Source organism: Psammomys obesus, unplaced genomic scaffold (genome assembly GCF_907164565.1).
Source record: "Psammomys obesus unplaced genomic scaffold, mPsaObe1.curated_primary_1811, whole genome shotgun sequence".
NCBI classification, from domain to species: domain Eukaryota; kingdom Metazoa; phylum Chordata; class Mammalia; order Rodentia; family Muridae; genus Psammomys; species Psammomys obesus.
Genome location: NW_026596088.1, coordinates 16,811,258 through 16,830,280, shown reverse-complemented (window position 1 = coordinate 16,830,280; position 19,023 = coordinate 16,811,258). Strand labels below are relative to the sequence as shown.

The 19,023-nt window shown below is 44.5% G+C and overlaps 1 protein-coding gene across 1 annotated transcript in view; it reads left to right on the top strand.

The window, feature by feature from the left end:
- Swap70 (switching B cell complex subunit SWAP70) overlaps positions 1–19,023 on the top strand; it is a 62,046-nt gene that overhangs the window by 1,121 nt on the left and 41,902 nt on the right. The gene's annotated exons all lie outside the window — the stretch shown is intronic.

Sequence of the window (19,023 nt, the reverse complement as noted above, 5' to 3'; positions counted from 1 at the left end):
GCAGGAGGATCTCTGTGAATTCGAGGCCATCCTGGTCTACAAAGCCAATCCGGGACAGCCCACACTACACAGAGAAACCCTGTCTCGAAAAAAACCAAACCAAAACAAAACATTGATACCAGGCTTCTTTGGTGTACGGTTGAATGAGTTCCAGCACATGTAGGAAGTCATATCTCTAACTAGGATTTCATCAGTTCCGTCCCGCAAAGCTTCGTTATACTGCCCCATCTCTAACAGGTGGTAATCGCTCTCTGTTCTAGTTTTCCTTTTCCTACAGTGTCATACGAATGGGATCTTCTGAAACTGACTTCCTTTGCTCAGATGAATGCCTTAGAAATGAACTTAATCTGTGCGCATTCTTGTTATTACTAGGCTATTACATTGTGCCATAGTTACCCATTCACCCTTTACGATTGGTGTAATGGGGGGGGCCTGCAGAGACTGATGCACCAACCAAGGACCATGCATGGAGAAAACTCACCCCCTGCCTCAGGCAGCTCAGTCTCCATGTAAGGTTCCCTAGTAAGGGGAGCAGGGGCTGTCTCCGACAGGATGCCGGCTCTTTGATCACTCCCCCCACCCCCCGGGGGGCCTTGCCAGGCCACAGAGGACGAGGATGCAGGCAGTCCTAATGAGACTTCATAGGCTGGGTTCAGATGGTAGGGGAGGAGGCCTCCCCTTTTCTGAGGACTAGGGGAGGAGGATAAGGGGGAAGAGGGAGGGAGGATGGGACCAGGAGAAGATGAGGGAGGGGGCTACAATAGGGATGTAAAATTAATAAATTATAAAAAAGTAAATAAAAATATGAAGAAAAAAGATTTGTATTATTTCTAGTTTATTCGTGATTCTGAATAGAGCCGTATGACTTTGTTTTTACTTTTATCTATTATAATTTTTAGATAATGTGTAGCAGGGTCTTGTTTTAACTATTTTGACACGTGTCTTAGAGTATTTAGGCCATTTACATTTAATGTAATAATTGATACTGTTAAATTTAGGGTTGTCATTTTGTGATTTGGCTTCTGTTTTCTTTCTGTTTTTTTTTTGTTTTGTTTTGTTTTGTTTTGTTTTGTTTGTTCTGTGTACTTAGAATTACTATTTTGCCATGTTAAAGGGAATGTAGACACCTCATGCCATGTAAGATCCACTATCCTTCCTGCTGTATGCTGTAACTATCATACTTATTGCTCTATTATACATTTAAAAAAATCAATATTATTATTTAACTTTCAATTCTGACTTTTAAAGAACTTAAGAAAATAGCTCATCTTTCCCACATATAGTTCCAGGGTACTCCTCAGTTTTGTTGATATTGTAGTTGAGGCTTCTGAGATGTGATTTGTTCAAAGTTACAGTGTAAGCAGAAGCTATTCTAGAATGAAATTATTCACTATCTCACAGAGATAGATCCCCCTGCCTCTGCCTCCCTAGTCCTGGGATTAAAGTTGTGTGCCACCACTGCCTGGTGGTAAGATTTTAATTTTTTTTTTGGGGGGGGGCGTTTGGAGACAGGGTTTCTCTGTATTGTAGCCTTGGCTGTCCTGGACTAGATTTGTAGACCAGGCTGTCCTGGAACTCACAGAGATCCACCTGCTACCAGCTCCTGGCTGGGATTTTTTTTTTAAACTAAATGAAACCTCTGCTCGTTCTAGAGAACTTCCATTTACTTAATGTGTTTGTGTGTGTGGGTGCGTGCTTACATCTGTGGTCTGCCTGTCACAGTGTGGATGTGGAGATCAGAAGATAATTTTCAGGAGTGAGGTTTGTCCTTCCATTGTTTGTATTGGCAGGGTCAAACTCAAGTGATCAGGCTTGGCAGTGCCTTTTACCCACTGAGCCTTGCTGGCTCCCTTAGGGTATTATTGGCAGCAAGCTCGGCAGAAGATGTAAAATCTCAGCTCATAGTTTTCAACCACACGTTGGTAGCACATCCATGGAGTTGTGTTTGGTCTCTCCTGTGTCTACAGAAGAGACCCTGGATTAATTCAATGTGTATATCTTGCCAGTGTTTTTAGAACTGAAAATAATTTATTTATTTGTTTATTTTGGTGTTTGACTTTGTTTCGTTGGGGTAACAGAAGTGTTTTGGCATTGATTTATGTATAAGGTATCATTCTAACGTAATACAAAGTTAGTAGTTTTAGGCTGCTAGGATGTTTTTTGTTTTTGTTTTTTTCCTGCATTGGGGGATGGCCAGCCCTCTAGGTCAGCTCTCTGTCCCTGAGCTATACGTCTAATCCTGTTTTACTTAGAAAAACATGTGTATCTGGTATGTCTGTATTCCTGTGTGTATGGGTGCACGCACATGGGTACATGGTAGTTGTGGAGGACAGAGGATGACCTCACATGCCGTCCTGAGGGATGCCATGTACCTTCCTCAGACAAGGTCTCTCATTGGCTTGAGTTTACCAGTTAGACTAGACTGGTTGGCTGTTGAGCCCCAGGAAATCCTCCTGTCTCCACCTTCCTGGTGGTGGAATTACAAGCACACATCACTGTGTTTGGTATTTTCACATAGGTGCTAGGGATTGAATTTAGGTCCCCAAACACTTTACTGGTTGACACACACACACGCGCACACATACACAGCCCTTACTTACCTACTTATTTATTTATTTTTCACTTTTGTAGTGCTGGAAATTGAACTGAGGGCTTACTGATTTCTAAGCATATATATTTCCACACATAAATAAAAAACATTTTTTATTTTATCTTATTTTTCGACGAATCTTTCTGTGTAGTCCTGAATGGACTGGAACTTCATGTGTAGACCAGCCAGGCTTCAAACTTAAACAGTCTTCCTGCCTCTCCTTTTCAGGTGCTCAGATTGCAGATGGAAACAATACTTGGTTTACCTTCTCCCCCCTTCTCCCCCCCGCCCCAAGACAACAGGGTTTCTCTTCGTGTAGTCCTGGCTGTGCTGGTACTCGCTCTGTAGACCAGAATGCCCGCAAACCATGGTTTATCTTTTTACTTGTCTATTCATTAATTTATTTTATGTTGATTTATAGTGAATACCTTTGTGTGTGCACATGCACATGAGCACGTGTGTGCTATGACGTGTGTGGAGATGAGTGGACAACTTGGAGAAGTCAGTCCTCTCCTTCCACCGTGTGGACGGACTCTGGAGCCGTGGGTCAGACTTGGTGGCAAATGCCTTTACCCACCGAGCCATTTTGCTGGTCTACATTTTTATTTATTTTTTAATGAAAAACTTCAGCATTAAGATATTTATTTTTATTATTTCTGAATTTGTGCGTGTATATGTCTCTGTGAGACATGAGCGCACATGCCTAAGGAGGCTGGAGACACCCAGTGCCCTAGAATTGGCGTTACAGGTCCTTGGGAGCGGGTGCTGGGAACCGAACCCTGGTCCTCTGTCAGGTCAGCATATGCTCTTAAGTGCAGAGCCATCTTTCTAGCCCTTCTTTTATTTTTTGATAGAGGTTTATTTGCAGCATATGTGTGTAGTACCAGAGGCCAGAAGGTGGTGTAGGACCCCTGGGACTTGTGTTACAGATGATGGTGAGCCATCATTGTGGGTAGTAGGAATCAGACCTGGGTCCTCTGGAAGAACAGCTTTTTACCAGAGCTTTTAACTGCTGAGCCCATCTTCATAAATAAAACATTTTAAACTTATGATTATTATTGTGTGTGTGTGTGTGATATGTGTGTGAAATCAGAAGCTTGCATGCCATGGAGTGACTGTGGTGTTCAGAGATGACTTCCAGGAGTCTGTTCTCTCACTCCGCAGGGGGTTCTGGGGTGGAGCTCATGTCTGCAGGCTTGGCTCCGTCTTGCTGGACTGCCTTCGTAACTGTTGGCACAGAAGGATTCATTCAGTAAATACAGGTGCTTCATGTAAAATACAGATTCATTCAGTAAATACAGCGCTCAGTGCAGGTGAGAAAAAGAATCAGATAGGAGTCTTTGTTTTCAAGGAATTTAAATTGGTCTAAAATTTTAAACTAAATTTAAAAGAGGATGAAATCCTTAGAAAATGCCTATTTATTCTCCTTCCTGCCCCCTGTCATATAGACCATATTGCTTAGATAATTGCCCCATCCTTAAAAGACAAGAAGTCTAGCTAGGAATGGCGGCTCACACTTGTAACCCCAAACTTGAGACTCTGAGCCAGGAGTATTATTATTACTACAAGTTTGAGATAGTCTTGGCTATATAGTAAGCCAAAGCTGCACAGCAAGACTGTTTGAAAAAACAGAAGGGACAGTGAGATGGCCCAGCTGGTAAAAGTACTTGCTTCCGAACCTGACTGCCTGAGTTTGATCCCTGGGACGCCTGTGGCGGCAGGGTAGAACGGACCCCTGCAGGTTGTCCTGTGCGTGCATGCGGTGATAGGCATATATGATACTATGTGTAGTGGGAAAGCTAGGAAACGCAAAAACAGTGAAATACCATTGGATAGAAGATAACTCAGTTGAAACTTAAAATCCAAAGAAAAATTTAAAACTGTGATGACATTATTTTGGTGTTCCAAATACAGACTTTCACTCAGCTTGTCAGTGAAATAAAAATATATGGGGTCTGGAGAGCACTTCCTGCTCTTGTAGGGGAACTGGGTTCTGTTCCCAACATGCCCATGGTGGCTCACAGTTTGCAGTTCCAGCTCCAGGGATCCGATGCTCTCTTCCGACCTTAGGGGCTCCCGCTAGCACACAGTGCACATGCATGCATCCAGCACACGTATCACATAAGTATCAAAACATGGAACACGTTGCAAAAACCATGTATGTGTCTTAAGGACGATGGCAGCAGCTGTTTGTACAGTCCCAGGGATGCCTTCTTGTTAAAACAAGTGGGCACAGGTCACTGCAGGTCAGTGGTCTTCCTGAAAGTTTTCAGAAGCCCCTCCTCCCTACAAAGAAGGGAACCATTTCTGCCCTCTGTGGACACCGCCAGCTCCATTAGCCTAATATATAAGTGGATTGTTAAAGGCAACTCATTCTTTTATTGATTTTATCAATATTCTAATATTGATTTGGTGCTAACTCTGTTTAATAGTTTAGAAGAATACAGAGAGACACCTAAGAGATTAAGTTTTGTTTCTTTTTAAAAAAATTTTAGTCATCAGTCGGGTGTTGTGGTGCACACCTGTAATCCCAGCACTCAGGGAGTCAGGAGGCAGGTGGATCTCCAGCCTGGTCTACAAAGTGAGTCCAGAACAGCCAAGGCTACACAGAGAAACCCTGTCTTGAAAAACTAAAAACTTAGTAAATAAAAAAAAAATTAATTATGTTGCTGTAGAAATAGTTCAACTTGTTCTTGTTGTGTGTTGTCCCCTACCCAATCCTCAGGGTCTCACTGTGTAGCCCTGGCTGTCCTGGGACTTTCGGTATAGACCAGGTTGGCCTTGATCTCAAAGAGGTCTGTCTCCTGAGGGCTGGGATTAAGGGTGAGCATCATCCCGGACTACACTCCTTGCTCTTGTGCAGGACGCAGGCTGGATTCCAACCCCCCATATGGTGGCCCACAGCCATTTTCGGCTTCCGTTCCAGGGCGTTTGATGTCCTCTTCCACACCAGGCAGGTGCTTGCTACACATACATACATGCAGGCAAAACGTTCATATGTAGAAAATAAACAGATTTTAAAATTGTAATATTTATTTATTTAAGATTTGTGTGTGTGTGTGTGTGTGTGTGTGTGTGTGTGTGTGTGTGTGTGTAGAGAGAGAGAGACAGAGAGAGAAATGCGCACATGAGTGCAGGTGTCCATGGAAGCTAGCGGCATCAGAGCCCCCAGTGCTGGAGTTACTGATGGTTTCAGGCTGCCTGCTGTGGCTGCTGGCAACTGACTTGAGTCCTCTGCAAGAGCAGTTTCAACCACTGAGACATCTCTCCAGCCCTTTTCTCACCTCCTTTTTATTTTATTTTTTGACAAGGTCTCATGTAGCCAAGGTTAGCCTTGACCTTGTGATCCTGCTGCCTCCACATCCCAAATGCTGGGATTACAAGCAAGCATCACCGATCTCCTGGCTACTATGGAGTTTTTTCTAATTGGGTAGAGACGTCTCGTCAGCTGAAGTAGGTAGCACTGGACTTACAGGAAAAAAGCCTCCAAAGTTGTTTTCAAGATTATTCCTTTCTTAGAATGAACTGATGACATCATTCCTCTTCAATACAATTCTCTTATGTTGTCTGATATCTATTAAAAGATTGTTAGCTGTGGAGAGACCCCTGACACCTTTTCCTGTAGGGAAGGGCTGTTTATAGGTAGCTGAATAAATATGGCTGAGTTGACTTTTAGAGGTTGTTTTGTTTTGTTTTTTTCATGTTTTCCCATGGTTTGGTTTGATTTTGGTGTTTTTGTTCTTACTTGTGTGTATATGTGCGTGTACGAGCGTCAGGACGAGCTCTGGTGTCAGTCTCAGCTTCCACCTTGTTTGAGATAGTCTTGCTCATTGCCGCACACACCAGCCTAGCGGGCCTGTACATGGCCTGCAGTGTCCTGTCTCTGCCTTCCATCTCCTGGTAGGTGTGTGCTGGGATCACCGAACACATGTTACTGCATCAGGCTTTCATTTGGGCTCTTGGGATCTGAAATTTGGTTCTTAGACTCAGCCAGCAAACCCTTCACCTCCTGAGCCAACTTCTTAGTCTCTTATGTAATTGTTTTTGTTATCTATTTATTTGTTTTTAGTGTGTGGGGTATATGTGAGAGGGAAAGGAAGAGGGAGAAGGGAGAGAGAGAGCGTGTATGAATATGTGGAGGTGTAAGCATGTGCCTTAATGTGCATGCCAGAGGACAACCTTGGCTTTTGTTCTTTGTTTTTTGAGACACAGTCTCTTATAGCTCTGGGCCTCAGCAGGATGGACAGGAGCTACAGGAGCCACTTGACAGCTTCCCTGGCTCTGCGATACAAGCATCCATCACCATGCCCAGTTTTTATTATTATTTTTATTTATTTCTTTTTTTGTTTGTTTGTTTTTTGAGACAGGGTTTCTCTGTATAGCCCTGACTATCCTGGGACCCACTCTGCAGACCAGGCTGGCTTCGGACTCAAGATCCTTCTGCCTCTACCTCCTGAGAGCTGGGATTAAAGGTGCCACTGATACCTGGCTCATGTTTTGGTTTACTGAGACAGGGTCTCACAGTGTAGTCCTGGCTGGCCTGGGGCTCACTGTGTAGACCAGGATAGCCTCCAAGTCACAGAGATATACCTGCCTCTGCCTCCCAGAGCCCTGGGAATATAGCTGTTCCACCTTTCCCAGCTTCTTCTTTTTATTTTTAGATGAGAGACAGTTGCATGTAGAGGTTATACTTTAGAAGACCTTAGTAATCTGCCATTTCAAATAGACATTACTTTTAGGTCATGGTACAAGTTTGCAGAAATCGTAATGGAAATAGGTTTAGGAGTATTATTTGAAATAGAGGAACTGATTAATCTATTACATTTTATTTGTATTTATTTAGGTGAGGTGTGACTGTCACAGCATGCAGGGGTCAGAGGACAAGTTGAGTTGAAGCTTGTCAGGCTTGGTAGCAAATGCCATCTCACTGGCCTCTGTGGTTTATTCTGTTTATTTAAACATGAGCATCATCTTATTTAGCATTTCATCGGTTGCCCCTTGCAAAGAATTACATGTAACACCAACACACAATAATGAAGGTTGTTACTTATTTAAGAGGAGCTGTTATAGTTCATATGTAGACATGGTATGAGATTCATAAGACTAAACAAAGAACACTTACAAAGTGAAAAGTCTTCCTCAGCCCACACTAGTTTCTCTGCCTTTATGCTCCTCCCGGAGTCCACAGTGCACCTTAAATTAATGCTTTCATTGTCACATAGTGAGTGCTTTTCTCTTCAACATAGCAAACTCTAGGGATATTTTTGCAACCTCTATTATAAAGTTTAGTTTGCAATTATGGCTTCAGTGTGAATTACACGTTAGTGCTGGGAATGTCTTAAAATAAGTGTACTGGCTCTGCTCCCATCCTGTTTTTTTTAGAAACGCTTTTTTTTTTTTGTACCTTTCTGAAGTTGAAGAGCTTACAACTACAATAAAGATAAAAATAAAAGTCACTTTTAGAGGGACAGTGTGGGTAGTTTGCATTTTATTTTCTCAATGATAGATATTCGCTCCTATTCTTCCCCAGTGGGGTCTCATTTGGTAGCCCAGGTTAGCCTCAAATTCACAGCAGTGCCTCTGCTTTAGCCTTCCAAGGGGTGGGGCTACACGACTGAACTAGGATTGAATTAGGCTAGAAGGATTTTGAATCAATTGTTTTTTACTCTTCAACTTGATATTGGTTTGCATATCTTTTGAATACTCTCCTGTATTTTGTTCCCATGCGGGCATCTTAGGTTGTTAAAGGGATTGAGCCAGGCAATGGCTCAGTTGGAAACCTAAAAGAAGCAAATGTAGCAAAGGCCCTACTTCGTGTGAGGCTCAGCACACAGGGCCAATTCTCGGATGAGCAGCACTGGGCGCCTGACCTGCCGGCTGTGTTTCTGCTGTGGTAAAAGCTCTGAAAAGGAAGGCTACTAGACTTGGTTGTAAGCCAGCGTGGCGGTGGTCCCTGTCTGTAACTGCAGCACTCCACAGGCTTGAGACGGGAGGCCCAGAATGAGAAGGCTGCTCTGCATTACGGAGGAGACCCTGCTCAGAGAAAAAAGTCTCTGCAACTGGTTTTAATATTTTACCAAAACAAAAGAGTAAAGATAGCCCTGTACATAAAAAGAACATCAGATATTTCTAAATCTTAAAGTGGGTAGGAGCGAGTTATGAGTTATTTCTGTTTTCTGTTCTTTGCTAGAAGAATTTCGGTATGATATCTTGGAAACTCAGTGCTTAAAAAAATACATTTAGGGTGCTGGAGAGGGTTTATCTGAGGCTTCCTTTTGCATGCGCGCGCACACACACACACGTATGCAAAACTGATGTGCATAAAATAAATCTTTTTGTTTGTTTTTTGTTTTTTGAGACAGGAATTCTCTTTGCAGCCCTGGCTGTCCTGGAACTTACTCTGCAGACCAAAAATAAATAAATCTTTAAAAAAAGATGTACATTTATATCTTGTCTTATTGAAGATAATACTTGAGTCTTAGGGCACTACTTTTGTTGTTGCCCCGCATCTCTGATCTTAAAACTCAAGAGTTTATAAGCCGGGTGCTGGTGGTACACACCTTTAATCCCAGCCCTCTGGGAGGCAGAGGCAGGTGGGTCTCTGTGAGCCTAGCACAGCCTGGTCCACAGAGTAAGTTTCAGGACAGCCAGGGTTACAGAGAAACCCTGACTCAAAAAACCTAAACCAACCAACCAACCAACCAACCAACCAACCAACCAACCAACCAACCAACCAAACAACAACAAAACCCCTCAGAGCTTACAACCTTCCTGAGCTCTGCTTCCTGTTTCCTTTGGGTCTCACCACAGTCACAGAGACACAGTAGTAAGCTAGAGTTACCTGCTTTCTAAGCTTGCCACCACTGGACATGCGTTTCTCATTCCCGGCCAGCTGGGGAATGTTCAGAACCTTTCTCCTGTCAGAGATGAGTGGAAAGGTCAGAACAGCCGAGTTCTCTTTCTCACATCACCCCTTTTTCACAGAGAAACACAGCCCGAGTCTCAGAATCCTTTATTCCTTCTCACCCCACTCTCACCTTGTTGGGTCATTTATTTATTTATTTATTTATTGAGACGTTTGGACAAGGTCGCTGTGGCCTGGAACTTACTGTGTGGCCCATACTGACCTAAAACTCAGGGTGATCCTCTTCAGCCTCCCCAGTGCTGGGAGGTTATAGTAGTCAGCCATCATGCCTGACTCTCCTTCCCCTCCCACCAGGTTCTCTTTGTTTGGCCCAGGCTGGCCTAGAACTCATGGATTCATAGCTCCTACCTGCTCTGCCACCTGGATGCTGGACTAGTGAGTTCTAGCACTAGTAGTCCCTTTCTTGCTCCGAGTCTACCTGACACTGTAAGTTCTCAGCAGATAGGAAAAGCATTTAGTAGGGAATCTGCATATGTTAACTGTTTGTTTGTTTTTCTGGTTTTTCAAGACAGGATTTCCCTGGATCTCTCTGTAGACCAGGCTGGCCTTGAACTCACAGAGATCTGCCTGCTTCTGCCCCCCAAATGCTGGGACTACAGGCGTGGGCCGCCGCACCCGGCTTATATTAACTTTCTTATAGGAAGAAGAAAGGTGGAACATTTCCAGGCCTCCTACCCCTCACCACAAAACAAACAAAATGGCTCTGGTTGATTGTAGAGACAGCTTTGGGAGGTATTACATTTCACTGGATTGTGGAAAGAGGGCACAGCCCCAGCAGTTCTCTCTAACCAGAGGATGGTGTCTGCGTGGTAAAGTGGTTACAGCGGAGGTGAGAGACCGCTTTTGTCAGCTGACATGGGTCTCAGTGATAGACGGAGAACTGCTGTTTCATACAGACTTTGGTGGATGGACTGGATTAAAAATTTGAGGCCCTTGACTTTGGGAAATTTTCTGTTAATTGTTTTTTTCGTTTATTTTTGTGGGTGGAGAGGGTATGTACAAGTATTGGCATGCACGGAGAGGGCAGAGGACAGCTTGCAGGAGCTGGTTCTCCTTCCAGCGCCTTAGGCACGGAGCTGTCTCTCCAGCCTCTGCATTTTAGCTGTGAGGTGGGAAGATTGAGACATGAGGTACTTCTCCCTCTCTCTGTCCCTTGGCCTTGGTTTTTACTTTCTGTGGCTTCTGTTACTTGTGATCAATCATAGCCCAAAATAGCAAATGGAAGATTCCAGAAATAAAAACTTCACAAGTTTTAAATAACGTATTACAGTGTTTTGCTTTAATTGCTTATTTATCATCATCATCATCATCATCAAAGTTATTGTTACTCTTGCTGGGCTTAATTTGTAAATTGAATTTTATCACTGATACATGAGGAAAATATGGTATATGTAGGGTTTGGTACTGTTTGTGGTTTCATGCATTTTGGGGAGCTGTTGGAATGTGTCTCCTCACAGATGAGCTGGAAGGCTCTGGGGGTAAAAGCCATATTATAGGCACCACAGAGAGGCAGAGAGGCAGAAGAGAAGACAGCAGAGGTGAACTTCAGACTTGAGAGCTTGGTTATTACTTGACTGTACACTGTGGCCTCGGATTTTTTTTCTCCTGGAGAAAAAGCATTGGATTAGGAGTTATCTTTCAATATCAAATGGCATCAATACAAATTCTCTATAATGATATAGATAGAAATTCTTTATAAGACTTGTGAACTGTTCCGTAGCGCTAATATATTATGTTTTATGTTACTCTTTTTTCATTCATAGATTTTTTGAGATGTTTTGTTTCCTTTCAGCCATATTGCTGAATATGCCATAATGCATAGGTCACTTCTCTGTCGCCTCGGCTCAAACAAATGATTGTCTGTCATCCCCTCACCGCCATCAGTCAGTAGGTGGGAGAGTGGGCGTTCTCCAGCATTGGACGTTGGCAGGTCAGAGACTGGTCTGTAAGAGGTAGATGCTATGGTGGCTGCTGATGTCACTCAGCAATAGGCAACTCCTGTTAATCTCCATTAGTAAGGTTAGGTATCTTTTCCTGTCATTTATTTGTTCACGGATTCAATTTTTGAAATAAAGAATAGGGTAGAAATTAATCTTTTTGTAGTACACGACAAGATATGGAGTCACAGCAGTAAGAAACTTAGCTGGGCATGGTGGCTGGCACACGCCTGTAATCACAGTATTTGGTGGTAGAGGTAGGAGGATCAGGAATTCACCGTCATTCTTGGGCCAGCCTGGGCTTCAAAAGAGCTTGTCTCAAAAACAAAACAAAAACCAGACCAAGCATCCAAAAAGCCCAACAAGATTAAGAATGATAACAACAAAACAAGAAGCAAGTGAGAGGATTGCAGTAAGCATAGTTTAGGGCTTCTTTCTGAGACAGGGTCTCTAAGGTAGCCCTGGCTGGCCTGCCCAGTGCTGGGCTGACGGCTGACGTCACACACAGCTGTAACCCCTTAAGAGCAGTGTCCTAGTCAAACCACTACCCTAAAAAAACCGCGTTTACATATAGACAGATGAGGCTGGTGAGAGCGCTCACTGGGAGGAGGTGCTCGCTGCCAACCCTGATGACCCGAGGGAGTGTCTGGAGCCCTCCCTGGAGCACACAGGATGGAAAGGAGAGAACCTGCTCCTCAGAGCTGTCCCCTGACCTCCATACCCCCACCGCGGCACACGCATGCCTTCCCTCCTCCCAGGAAATAATAACATGTAGAGAGCAATGGGCCAGTGAAGGTGCTGCCGAGCCTGACAGCCTGCGTGATCTCTGGGACCCACGTGGTGAAGGAAGAGAACCAACCTCTACAGGTTGTCCTATGACGTTCATGTGTGGAGCAACACGCACACCCTGCCCCTGCCCCAACATGTACACAAATGATGTAATAAAACATTTTAAATGTAGAGAGATGATAAGACATGACCCAAAATCACATACAGCAGCCAGCTGTAGCCTTCAGTTGTCTAGGCTTAAACTGACCTTGGAAAGTACATTTTTTAAGTTTTCAATCCACGCCCATTGCTCGTATTTCTATTATATGTGCCTGTTTTTTATTTTATTTGGATACCATGGCATTAGCCTTTGTGTTTGCTTGATATGTTTTTTTTTTTTTCTGAAAGAGAAATTTTAAAATGTACGAGATGAGATTTACTAGTGTTTCTGAGAAATGGAAGTTGATGGATTTGCCAAAAAAAAAAAAAAAAAAAGCTTTTCATGTAGAGTGTGATCCAGTGGCACATTCAGAGCTCAGTGGTGTGTATTCCACGAGCCTTGTCCATCTCTCAGGGTTGTGCTTCTGTGAGTCCCCCTCTCCGCCCCCGGCCCCATGTTTGTTGTTCTCCAGCACACAGAAGAAAGCAGCAGCAATCTGAGCTTTCCTCCGCAGCTGCAGAGAGGGGCCTGCGAGCCACTGGCCTTGGAAACAGTGGGTGCTGTGGTGAAGAGTCCCTCAGGTTTATGAGTAACGGTACTGAAGGAGGCTGGTGGGTTGAAGCTATGTTTCTAGTGTAGGTCACCACTGTGGGACAGTGGGGGACCTGGGTTCCAGGCCCTTTGTCGCACCTCACTGGGTGACTTAGCCCCCGGCCTCAGTCTTTTTTATGTGTGATATAAAAGAAATGGAAAGCTGAATGCCAGCACCTAAGAGGCTGAGGCAGCAGACTGCCATGAGTTCAAGGTCTACACAGCAAGACCCAGACGCAAAATCAAACCAAACCAAAACAGAAAGGGAGAGTGGACTTCTAAAATGCTTGTCATTATTATTAAAATATTAAGAGTTTTACTCTTAAGAGAATTTTGGAAAGAACTGAGTAGGCTGATGCAGGCATTCTGGGCATCACTCGGCACCTGCTGTGGGTGTGCGGTGAGGGTGGGGCGTGGCTTCTGCTCTAAGAAAGTCAGCTCTGGTGGGAGAAAAGCTTGTGGAGCAGGGTAGTGAAGGAGTCACAGACGGCCTGGGATACCCAGCTCCAGAAGAGACTTTGGTTTTGGGTGGAAATGGAGGTGGATGGACCTCACTTGGGCAAGCCCAGGAGGAAGGGGAGTGCAGGGGTTTGCCTGAGATCCACTGAGTGGACTTGCTTGGCTGCATCTGTAGTTTGTGCAAAACCCCAGGAAGAGCTCAGGCTGGGAAGGCGAACTGAACTGTTTGGAGCTCGGGTATATCACTGGCTTCACCTTCTGTCAGCTGATGGTGATCTTCAGACAATATAATGTTAGTAGCACCTGAAGATTTATGTGTTAAAAGTGTCTAGGATAGTAATGGATTGTAGTTGGACTTGGTTTTGTTTTTGTTTTTGAGGCGGAATAGAATGAAGATGACTTAAGAGAAGCGGGCGGGACACAGTAGGGATAAGCAGGAGGAAAGGCTGTTGGCAGCGGGGGAGAATGACTCCGTGTGGAAAGGGGCAGGCCATCCAGCAGACAATGCCCGAGGCAGGGCATGGCCGGGTAGGAAGTTGGTCATTCTGGCTCATTGTTAGGAGGAATTTTCTGGTAACTTGCCATTAGCTTGAAATTTTATAAATCAGACAGGAATTTTCATGTTTTAAAAAAAGACCACCCATTATGAATTCCAGTTCTGCGATTGTGCCGCTTCAGACAAGTGTTTGGAATAGAGGGCCCCACCCCCTTTCCTTAGGGCTGCTGACTTGCCCATTGCGCACATCCTGTAAAGGGAAGCTCTGTGTGACTGGGGCTAAGAATCTCTGCATCTCTGGGAGCGAGGAGGGTGAACATTAAGTGGCCGTGTGTGTGTGTGTGTGTGTGTGTGTGTGTGTGTGTGTGTGTGTGTGTATGAACACTGTTGAGTTGCTCACTATCTTTGATTTCATTTTTATGACAGCTGGGGCAAAATGCTTACAGGGACAAATGCGAGGCACTCACAGCAGCCACTCAGGCAGGGAATTTGTCTCCTCCAAGCAAAGGCTCTGCAGGGTCAGCATCAGGCTGCCATGAAGGGCCTAGAGAGATGGATTTCTGGCATGGGTGTGGATAGTTTCTTGTGTAACAATGATTTATTCTTCAGACTAGGGGACTGAGAGCAAAGTTGCTTAGCAATCATGTGGGTGCTCAAAGAATGGCCTTTGGAGCAGCAGCAGGCGTTTGAAGTGGGCTAAATTCAGGCTTTTCAAGCAACTTGCAAAGGCTCCTATTAGACCAGCGCATGGCAGTCCTTCTACAAATTAGGGCCTTGTAGTCTTTTTTTGCTTCTGATTGCTTTTGTTTGATCTGTTTTTCTGCTTTCTCATGTGGGGAAAGGGCTAATGCTTCTGGGAGTGGCTTCCTCAGGCCTGTGCTGGGAGTAGAGGGTTTTCACACAGGATGGTTCTGGGTTTTTCGGAGTTCTTCACCCCGGGGTTCGGTTGGCTCTGCCAGTCATCTTGCTGGGCCCCGGGGAACTGACTAGGGAGCAGTAGCTCACCCCCGTGCCCAGACACAGCATGCACACGTGTCTTCCTAGGCAAGGCAGTCTACCAGCAGCGAGAAGGTGGCAGAGCGAGGAGAGGAGGCCAGAGGGAGCAGCTTGTGTTCTGATCCCCGTGTCGTGACACGCAGGTGGATTTGGGGGACATCTTCAGCCCTCACAGTGGAACATCGTGAGAACAGCTGCAGTCCCTACTTTCCTTGCAGGATCTAAAGTAAACGGGTGGGTGGTATGGATCCACTCCCCAAAGCCCAGGTTGCTGTGAAGGTTTGTTTGTTTTTGTTTTTTTATCAAGACAGGGTTTCTCTGTGTAGTCCTGGCTGTCCTGGAACTCACTCTGTAGACGAGGCTGGCCTCAAACTCATAGATCCACCTGCCTCTGCCTCCTGAGTGCTGAGATTAAAGGCGAGAATCACAACTGCCTGGCGAATTTTCCAATCTTTTTTACTAGCTTTTTAAAACATTTTTATTTTCGTGAAGTGTGTATGTGTGTGTACACGTGTGTGTCCATGGATGTGGGGGTCAAAGGAGAAGCTTGCTTTCCTCTTTTGAGACAGGATTTCTCATTGTCTCTCCAGTCAGGCCTGACAGGTTGGCCAGGGAGCCCCAAGGATGTCTGCCTCCCCTGTGCTGGGGCAAGTGGCGCCGTGACTCCTGCATGGAGCTGGCGCTGGAGCGCAGGTTCTCATCCCTGAGAAGCCAGTTTAGTGCCGGAGTAACTTTCTAAGCCCCAAATTTTGATTATTTTTTTTTTTTAATTAAGAGAAATGAGATATTGCCTAGGCTTTTAAAAAAATGTTGAAAGTTTTAAAGATAATGCACCTCTTTAGAAAGGTTTTCATTTATCTTGTATTAAGTTTTGTTGCTAAAAACTGTAACAAAACTGAACCATTGATCTAACATATAGCTTTTTTTTTTTTTTTTTTTTCAGAATTAATTAATGAAATGAGTTTGGGCTAACACTTAATCATTGGGGTTTTTTTCTTCTAAAGTTTTAGACTAAGTGCAGCTCCTCATTTTATGTTGAGGGTACTGAGACCAAGCCAGCCACCCCTTCATGAGGCCCAGGTCTCTTCCACAGTGCTGTTACTGCAGCATGATTAAGTATGGAGAGGCTGTTAAGCTGCCACAGCAGGGGGAGGTAAATACAGCTCCTTGCATCTCCTGAGAGAGCTGCTCAGCCATTCAATTCGGAAGTCACCAGAATCTTCAGGATCATCCAGCCAAACCAAACCTTCACAGACAACAGCAAACAGCCCCCTCCTTCCTTCCTTCCTTCCTTCCTTCCTTCCTTCCTTCCTTCCTTCCTTCCTTCCTTCCTTCCTTTCTCTTTCTCTCTCTTCTTAAAGTAGATCGAACAGATTTATTAGGGAATGTGAGAACTCCTGAGTGTGGGAGGGGTTCTGTGGGAGGAGCACCAGGAATAGCATTCATTCAGAAACTGAAAAATCAAATTGATTACTAGACAGTGCTGGACAAGGGATTATGAAACCCGAGTTCTGGTCTCAGTTCTGTTTACTAACCTTAGTCAAGAAAATTCAGTTTAATTTCTTTGAGCTAATACATCCTGTTTACAAGATGAGAAGAATGGTGGGAATAGGGTGGACATGGGAGAAGTTGGTGGATTGGTGTTCTCTTGGTCTTTGAGGGCTTTGCTGTTTGTTGTTGTTTCTTTCTTTTTTTGCTTTAATTCCATTTACAAATATTTAAGAAAAAATTATTAGGCTTATTCCTTTCATTTTGTGTGTGAGTGTCTTGCCTGCCTGCCTGCATGTCATGTATGTGCTTGGTGCCAGAGGAGGCCAAAGAGGGCAGCAGAGGGGTTATGGATGACTGTGAACGTGTGGGTGTTGGGAATCTAACCCGTGTCTGCAAGAGCGATGACTGCTCCGAACTTCTGAGCCACGGCTCCAGCCGGAGAGCTTTAGTAAGCTGTTTCCACACCTTATTCCTCCAGTAAGATGCTTTGTTTGTCTCTTGCTCCTCCAAAGTCACCCTTACTTGTCCCCCTCCTTTTTGTTTTTTTGAGAAGGAGGGGCGTCTCTAGTCTCAGATGTCTCAGGCTGGGATATCAGCACTAGGCTGTGGAAGACTTTGACCTGATTGTCCCTGCCTCCACAGCTGAGTGCTGGGATTGCAGGCATGAGTGTGGGGGATGCCATGCTGGGCATCAAACCAGGGGCCTTGTGTATGTTAGCAGAGTACTCTGCCAGCCCAGCCGTGCCCCAGACCCCCACCCATTATCCTTTTAAAAAGTGTGTGTGTGTGGTTTATGTACACATGGTGCACACGCATGTGGCCCAAAGTTGATGTTGGGTATCTTCCTTAACTGGTCTGCACTCTGAGTCTGGAACCAAGCCCAGCTACTCTAGGCAGCCAGCGCTCCCGTCCTCTGTCCCTGCCCTCCACCGGGTAGGGGTGACAAGCTTCTGTGCCTATACCTTGCTTTTTTATGTGGGTGCTAAGATCTAAACTCAGACTCTGGTCCTCATGTCTGGGCAGCAAGCTCTCTGAGCCATCTCCCAGGGAATGATTCGTGTTTTTAATCACACATCCCCCGCCCCGAAAAAAAAAAAAAGGTGCAGAGTAGGGGTATATGTAGTTGAGTGGTAGAGTGCTTACCTAGCCATGTACAAAGCCCTGGATTCAAATTCAAGAACAGGAAACAATAAACTAGACGACAAAACCAAAATTCTTTGTTTGTTTGTTTTGTTGTTGTTTTCAAGACAGGGTTTCTCGGTGTAGTCCTGGCTGTCCTGGAACTTGATCTGTAGATCAGGCTGTCCTCAAACTCACAAAGATTCTCTGCCTCTGTTTTCAGAATTCTGGGATTAAAGGCCTGTGCCACCACCACTGCCTGGCTTTTTTTTTTTTTTTTAAAGAAGCTGCTGTGAATCCTTGTCTTCTGTCCCTGGTGTCCCACCAACCATATCCATCCCCTACAATTATTAGTTTCTTATGTATCCCTTCAGAATTTCCTATTTTTTCTCCCCATTTATTTATCTTGTGACACTTGAATACTATACCCCTTTTTAAAAACAGTGTTTTCATCTTGGAATTATTTTCATATCAGTATACATTGAGCTTCATCATGGTTTTGACAATTTATAGACACATCATAATTTAATCAGTGGTTGGGGATTTTTACTTGGTAAAGTCCCGAGTGACTTTTATGTTTGAATGGTCTTTGAGCCTCATGTGGGAACTTTTCTCCGTCATTTTTGAGCACTTTACAGTCTTGAAATCGATCCTTATAAGCCTCTTTGGGGTGATTTAGGGTATACTTGGTAGGGAGAAGAAATAATATATATAGGGTTTTGCTGACTGAGGTACACAAGGCTGCATGAAATCCCCACTGTGTTCCTCTCAGGCTCCTCCATCAAGTACAGGGTCTGAGGAACACAGCCTGCTTCGTAGGGCTGGTAAAAGTGTGCATTGCTGCACTTAGGGCCCTTAGTAAATGGACTTCCTTAAAACTGACAGAGCGTGCACAAAAGGATCTCCACACAGATGAAGCTTTGAGAAACAAAACCAGTATAGAAAGAAGATATGCAAATGTTCTTTTTATAGACTAAAACTTTCAATCTTAAAAACTCCTAACTGAAATAGGTGTATGCAGGAGGCGACTTCCTTCATGGAATTAAAGGTGTTTATATGGATGAATGTGCCTCCCACCACACTCCCAAAGGTTTTCTGTGTAGCCCTGGCTGTCCTGGAGCTCTGTGGAGAGAGCCACCTACCTCTAGGACTAGAGGACTAAGTAGCCACCACACCTGGCAGATGTGGCAAAGAGTAGTTACCTGTTTAGTACTGAACAAATGGGAAATACAGTAACCTGGGGTTTGACACCCGGGAAGATTTTAAGAGGTTAAAGAGTACAGGCCTTGCCTTTGTAATGTGACCTGTTCAGAGTGTACAGATAAATGGAAGGTGCTCTAGTTCTGATTTAATTTAAAACTTGAGACAGCTGAATTTGCTGATTCTCACCTGGGTGCTGAAGTGTGCACTTAGTATACTATACATTGGCAGTATTTTTGTGTGTGTATGCTCTGGGATAACAGCTTCCCTCCTCTCCTTTCCCTCCCCCCC